This window comes from Hylobates moloch, unplaced genomic scaffold (assembly GCF_009828535.3).
Source record: "Hylobates moloch isolate HMO894 unplaced genomic scaffold, HMol_V3 SCAFFOLD_3, whole genome shotgun sequence".
In the NCBI taxonomy this organism is placed as follows: Eukaryota; Metazoa; Chordata; class Mammalia; order Primates; family Hylobatidae; genus Hylobates; species Hylobates moloch.
In genome coordinates this window covers 130,575,990-130,583,440 of record NW_026652278.1, presented here as the reverse complement: position 1 = coordinate 130,583,440, position 7,451 = coordinate 130,575,990, and the positions used below count along the sequence as shown (strand labels likewise).

The 7,451-nt window shown below is 43.0% G+C and overlaps 1 pseudogene; it reads left to right on the top strand.

Moving 5' to 3' along the window:
- Nucleotides 1-449: 449 nt before the first annotated feature.
- On the top strand, nt 450-543 carry LOC116466154 (U6 spliceosomal RNA; annotated as a pseudogene).
- Nucleotides 544-7,451: the final 6,908 nt, after the last annotated feature.

The following is a 7,451-nucleotide window of genomic DNA, read 5'->3' as shown; positions in this document are numbered from 1 at the left end:
ATAATAAATAAAAATCATACAAGGCAAGACTCTGTCTCAAAAAAAAAAAAAAAAAATTCAAGGCTGGGCGTGGTAGCTCATGCCTGTAATCCCAATACTTTGGGAGGTCAAGTTAGGCAGATCACTTAAACCTAAGAGTTCGAGACCAGCCTGGGCAACATGATGAAAACTCATACAAAAAATACAAAAATTAACTGGGCTTTGTGGTGGGCACCTGTAATCCCAGCTACTGGGGAGGCTAAGGTGGGAGGATTGCTTGAGCCTGGGAAGTCGAGGCTGCAGTGAGCCATGATTGCGCCACTGCACTGCAGCCTGGGTGACAGAGCGAGACTATTTCAAACAAAAAAGAAAACAAAAACCTTCAGATGTTTCCTGGCCTTTTATTTTAAATTAAACCCATTCAGTTTTTGTTGGAAAAGTAATATATACTCATTTTTAAATTGGCAAATGTGCTCACTTCAGCAGCACAAACACTAAAATCGGAATGATACAGAGACGATTAGCATGAATGACATGCAAATTCGTGAAGCCTTCTGTATTTTCCTGTAGCACTGTAGGATGACTATAGTTAATAGTTATATATTATACAGTTTCAAGTAGCTAGCTGGAGGGTATTGAAAGTTCCAACACAAAGAAATCATAAGTGTTTGAGATGATGGGTATGCTAACTACGCTGATCTGATCGCTATACACATATGTGTCACAACATCACTATGTATCCCGTAAGTATGTAATTATTATGTGTCAATTTAAAAATTTAAAAGTAAAAAAAAACATAAAATTGGAAAAGAAAGAAACGTAGAAAGACAAAAAATACAAGCCATATTCTACCATCCAAAGGTAATACTTACAAATTTCATTGCATTTTACACATCTTAACTTCCCATCTATTAAAAGTTAGTTTTTATTACATTTTTAAATTTTTCATTATCATCAAAATAATCATGTAGAAAGACATATAGTATAAAAATTTTCCCAGTTTCCCCCACAACAGCATTTCTGAGTTAATCACTGTTATCCCTGTAGACAGTTTTATGTGTCTATTAAACATATTTTCAAACTTTTTGAATAAATAGGTTTTTGTTTGACTCAAAAAATAATACGTTTCTTGGTTTTTGTTTTTTGTTTTTTGTGTTTTTTTTGAGATGGAGTTTCACTCTTTTTGCCCAGGCTGGAGTGCAATGGTGCAATCTCAGCTCACTGCAACCTCCGCCTCCCGGGTTCAAGCAATTCTCCTGCCTCAGCCTCCCGAGTAGCTGGGATTACAGGCATGTACCACCATGCCTGGCTAATTTTGTATTTTTAGTAGAGACGGGATTTCTCCATGTTGAGGCTGGTCTCGAACTCCTGACCTCAGGTGATCCACTTGCCTCGGCCTCCCAGAGTGCTGGGATTGCAGGCGTGAGCCAACGTGCCCGGCACATTTCTTGTTTTTTAACAACTTTGTTGAGGCTTATTTTACATATTATATATAATTCACTGTTTCAAGTGTACAATTCAATAATTTTTAGTACATTTATTCTATTTTACATGTGTAGCCATCACCATGTCAGTTTAGAATACTTTCGTCACTCAGTAAGATCCCTCATACACATTTACTGTGAACCGCTGTTCTCTTGAGCCCTTAACCTAGACAGTTACTAATCTTTTTTTTGTCTTTATAGATTTGTCTTTTCTGGACATTTCATATAAATGGAATCATACAGTATAGATTTCTTGTCTGCCTTCTTTCCCTCAGCATAATCCATTTATTTCTAAAAAGAAACTAGAGAAAAATGTTTATGGATGCTTAATAAATTTATCTGAAACGATCTCTCACAAGCAAAAAATACAAAAGAACTTTTACATTCTGGTATAGGGAAAGAACTAAAACCAGTCAACTATTGTGAATCTGTGGAAGAGATTTAAATTCTTTGACATTCCACTCTTCCCCCTAGTGGCCAGGACAAAAAGAGTACTGTATATTGTGTTTGTTAGGAAGCATCTCAGATTCTTCAAGTGCTGCTAAGTGAGAGGTATTTTACACTTGGAGTTTTATATGAAAGATATTTCCTTTCCGTTTATTGGAGGCCTTTTTTTTATAAGGCAAATTTGTTGGGAGGCATAATTAATCATTCTCTGTGATTCTTCCCACTGCTGAATCCACCAGCCTCTCCTTAAAGAGGGATTTAGAATAGTGGTTAAGAGGCTGGGCACGGTGGCTCACACCTGTAATCCCAGCACTTTGGGAGGCCGAGGCGGGCAGGTCACCTGAGGTCGGGAGATCGAGACCAGCCTGACCAACATGGAGAAACCCCATCTCTACTAAAAAAGGGGCAAAATTAGCTGTGTGTGGTGGTGCATGCCTATAATCCCAGCTACTCGGGAGGCTGAGGCAGGAGAATTGCTTGAATCTGGGAGATGGAGGTTGCGGTGAGCCGAGATTGCGCCATTGCACTCCAGCCTAAGCAACAAGAGCAAAACTCTGTCTAAAAAAAAAAAAAAAAAAGAAAAAAGAATAGTAGTTAAGAGCTTAAGGTATGGTAACAACTTGCCCATATTCAAATGTTAATTCTGTTACTTGCTAGTTAGGGGACCTTACTCAGCAGGTAAGTGTCTTCTTTTTGTTTTTGTTTTTGTTTTTGTTTTTGTTTTTGTTTTTTGAGACAGAGTCTTGCTCTGTTGCCCAGGCTGGAGTGCAGTGGCACTATCTCGGCTCACTGCAACCTCCGCCTCCTGGATTCAAGAAATACTCCTGCCTCAGCCTCCCAAGTAGCTGGGACTACAGGCACCCTCCACCATGTCTGGCTAATTTTTGTATTTTTAGTAGAGATGGCCTTTCACCATATTGGCCAGGCTGGTCTCGAACTCCTGACCTTGTGATCCTCCTGCCTCAGCCTCCCAAAGTGCTGGGATTACAGGCATGAGCCACAGTGCCCGGCCTTAAGTGTCTTATTCTTTTGTAAGATGAGGATGATAATAATACCTGTTTCATGGGGTTGTTGTGAGCATTAAATACATTAAGATACATGGAATTCCTAGAATAGTACCACTGAAGCATACTGTCATTCAGCAACGTGAGTATTTAAAAAAAAAAAAAGTATTTTAAAAACACAAACCAGAATTCGTTTCTGCTTAAAACTAATGTTTTGGCCAGGTGTGGTGGCTGACACCTGTAATCCCAGCACTTTGGGTAGCTGAGGTGAGAGAATCTCTTGAACTCAGGAATTCAAGTCCAGCCTGGACATGTAATGAGATCACTACACTACAAAAAATAAAAAAATTAACCTGATATGGTGGCACATACCTTTAGTCCCAGCTACATGGTAGGCTAAGGTGGAAGGATTTCTTGAGCCTGGGAGGTTGAGGCTGCAGTGAGCCATGATGGCACCACTGCACTCTAGCCTGGGCAACACAGCAAGACCCTGTCTCAAAAAACAAAAACAAAAACTAGGGTTTTGTGTGAGTGAGTTATTCAGATGCTGTATGTGATGGGTGCTGAAAGGCTTTCTACTCAAAAATAGCTCCTTCCGGCCGGGTGTGGTGGCTCACGCTTGTAATCCCAGCACTTTGGGAGGCAGAGGAGGGCGGATCACGAGGTCAGGAGATCGAGACCACAGTGAAGCCCCGTCTCTACTAAAAATACAAAAAAAAAAAATTAGCCGGGCGTGGTGGCGGGCGCCTGTAGTCCCAGCTACTCGGGAGGCTGAGGCAGGAGAATGGCGTGAATCCGGGAGGCGGAGCTTGCAGTGAGCCGAGATTGCGCCACTGCACTCCACCCTGGGCGACAGAGCGAGACTCCATCTCAAAAAAAAAAAAAGCTCCTTCCTAGGCAACTGTTGAAGCTTGACAGTCTGCTTTTCCAGAGCCAGCCCTGTAACCACTGCCTCTCCAATTTTGGAGACAGCCCTCACCAAGAACCTATTTTTACTCACAGGTGGTATCTGAGATTAATTCGACTAGCAGCCCTGTACTTCCACTACCGCATTCCTGTGCTAGCTTTGGGACCCTAGTACCCACCCTCTGAGTTTCATCCTTCTCATAACCTTCTGTGCTTGCACAGGTTGTATGTCCCTAGACTTTCACTGTAGTGTCTGCTTTAGGCACCAGGATCCTCTACAGGAAGTAGAATCTTTCCTGACTACAAACTTATTGGAAAGGCCAGGGGCGGTGGCTCACGTTTGTAATCCCAGCACTTTGGGAGGCCGAGGCGGGCGCATCACGAGGTCAGCAGATCGAGACCATGGTGAAACCCCGTCTCTACTAAAAATACAAACAAAAATTAGCCGGGCGTGGTGGCGGGCGCCTGTAGTCCCAGCTACTCGGAGAGGCTGAGGCAGGAGAATAGCGGGAACCCGGGAGGCAGAGCTTGCAGTGAGCCGAGATTGTGCCACTGCACTCCAGCCTGGGCGACAGAGCAAGACTCCGTCTCAAAACAAAACAAAACAAAACAAAACAAAAAAAAAACTTATTGGATGTGGCTATTCATTATATGCTTAAGTTTTGCCACTTTTCTTTCCCTGGGGTTGGACTGAGTCTTCATCCCGTATAATTGATCTGGGTCCTATTGGAGCTAGACAGACCACCCAATACTGCCATTTACCTAACTCTGAATAACATCTTCCTGCCAGGAGGCGCCTGCTGATATGCCCTGCCTGCCAAACTAGAATTCCTTGGGTATTGTGGGGGCTTATGCCCCCTCAATTTAGACATACGTGATTGGGCAAATTCCATGGTGCAGATTTTATTTTGCCACAAAAACATATAATAGGTCTATTTCCTCTCCTAGCCCTGTCCCTCCATAAGTGTTCACACATGGTAAACTGACCAGGAAAGGCTCTAATCCTCCATCCCTTACCCCAAGAGGGCTGCAAGTCAGGTAAGCGGCTCAAGAATTCAAATATGCTGGGTACAGTGGCTCATGCCTGTAATCCCAGCACTTTGGGAGGCCAAGGCAGGTGGATCATGAGGTCAGGAGTTCGAGACCAGCCTGAGCAACATGGTGAAACCTCGTCTCTACTAAAAATACAAAAAAAGTAGCCGGGCGTGGTGGCAGGGGCCTGTAGTCCCAGCTACTCAGGAGGCTGAGGCAAGAGAATCACTTGAACCAGGAGGCAGAGGTTGCAGTGAGCCGAGATCACGCCACTACCCTCCAGCCTGGGTGAGAGTGAGATTCCGTCTAAAAAAAAAAAAAAAAAAATTCAAACATATGCCCACATACTATTTATCTATATATGTGTAAAATGTAAACCAAGCTAACAGACTGTTTAATAAAATCTATCCTCTTTCCATGGAAAATATACCTTCAGAGCAATAAAATTGAAATGTATATAAAGCTGTGGTTTTTCATACAAGCACAAATTGGCAATTTTTTTTTTCTACTTTGAGACGGAGTTTCGCTCTTGTTGCCCAGGCTGGAGGGCAATGGCACGATCTTGGCTCACTGCAACCTCTGCCTACTGGGTTCAAGCAATTCTGCCTCAGCCTCCCGAGTAGCTGGGATTACAGGCTAATTTTGTATTTTTAGTAGAGATGGGGTTTCTCCATGTTGGCCAGGCTGGTCTCGAAGCCCTGACCTCAAGTGATCTGCCTCCCTCTGCCTCCCAAAGTGCTAGGATTATAGACGTGAGCCACTGCGCCTGGCCAAAATTGGCAAATTATTAGATGACTGAATTTAGTTATTATTGCACATTTGCCATCTAATTGTTATTGTCTGGGTAGTCTATTGATAAGTGATATAATGAAGACAATAAACACAAATTTTTATATATTTATTTCATGAGGTTCATTTCAGCAAATCACCAATTATTTTTTACTATTTTATTTAGAGCCAGGGTCTTGCTCTGTCACCCAAGCTAGAGTGCAGTGGCACAATCATAGCTCACTGACTGTAGCCTCAAACCCCTGTGCTCAAGCAATCCTCCTGCCTCAGCTTCCTGAGAAGCAGAGACTACAGGCACATGTCAACATACCCAGGTAATTTTTTTTTTTTTGAGATGGAATCTCTCTGTCACCCAGGCTGGAGTGCAGTGGCGTGATCTTGGCTTGCTGCAACCTCCGCCTCCCGAGTTCAAGCGATTCTCCTGCCTCAGCAGCATCTCGAGTAGCTGGGATTACGGGCACGTGCCACCACACCCGGCTAATCTTTTATATTTTTAGTAGAGACAGGGTTTCACCATATTGGCCAGGCTGGTCTCGAACTCCTGACCTCGTGATCCGCCAGCCTTGGCCTCCCAAAGTGCTGGGATTACAGGCATGAGTCACCACGCCTAGCCAATATTTTGTATTTTTTATAGAGATGGGGTCTCTCTGTGTTGCCTAGACTGGTCTTGAACTCCTGGCCTCAAGCGATCCTCCTGCCTCAGCCTTCCAAGTTGTTAGGATTACAGGCATGAGTCACTGTGCCCAGCCAATTATGCTGTTATAATCAAGATTTTAACAAAATTTGTATGTTAATGATAACCATGATCTAAAAGATTCAAAACTAATGCTGGGCACAGTGGCTCATGCCTGTAATCCCAGCACTTTGGGAGGCTGGGGTGGGCGGATCACCTGAGGTCAGGAAATCGAGACCAGCCTGGCCAATATGGTGAAACTCCATCTGTACTAAAAATACAAAAATAAGCCAGGCATGGTGGCGGGCGCCTGTAATCCCAGCTACTCGGGAGGCTGAGGCATGAGAATCACTTGAACCCGGGAGGCAGAGGTTGCAGTGAGCCAAGATCGTGCCACTGCATTCTACCCTGGGCGACAGAGCAAGACCCTGTTCGAAAAAAAGAAAAAAAAAAGGATTCAAAATAAAATGTAACTGCATTCAAAGTATACAAAATTTGAGTACATTTGAATCAACAATTATAAATTAAATATACAAATACAACTTGAGGTTGAGTGCATTTGGGTACAGGCAATCTCACGCCTGTAATCACAGCACTTTGGGAGGATGAGGCAGGATGATCACTTGAGCCCAGGAATGATATAATAAAGATAATAATAATTCATATATTTTGTATATTTGTTTTCTGGTGTTCATTTGAGCAAATCATCAATTATTTATTATTATTATTGTTGTTGTTTTAGAGTCAGAGTCTTGATCTGTCACTCAGGCTGGAGTGCAGTGGCACAATCATAGCTCATTGCACCCTCAAACTCCAGGGCTCAAGCAATCCTCCTACCTCAGCCTCTAGAGTACCAGAGACTATGGTCCATGCACCAGGCCCAGCTAATATTTTGTATTATTGTGCTCAATATCTATTTTCCCATATAAAAAATTGATGTCAGGCCAGGCATGGTGGCGTGCACCTATAGTTTCAGCTACTTGGTAGGCTGAAGATGGAGGATCACTTGAGGCCAGGAATTTGAGGCTGTAGTGCATTATGATTGCACTTGTGAATAGTCACTGCATTCCAGGCTGGGCAATATAGCAAGACCTCATCTCTAAAAAGATTTTTTTTTTAACTGTTGTCATGGTTAAT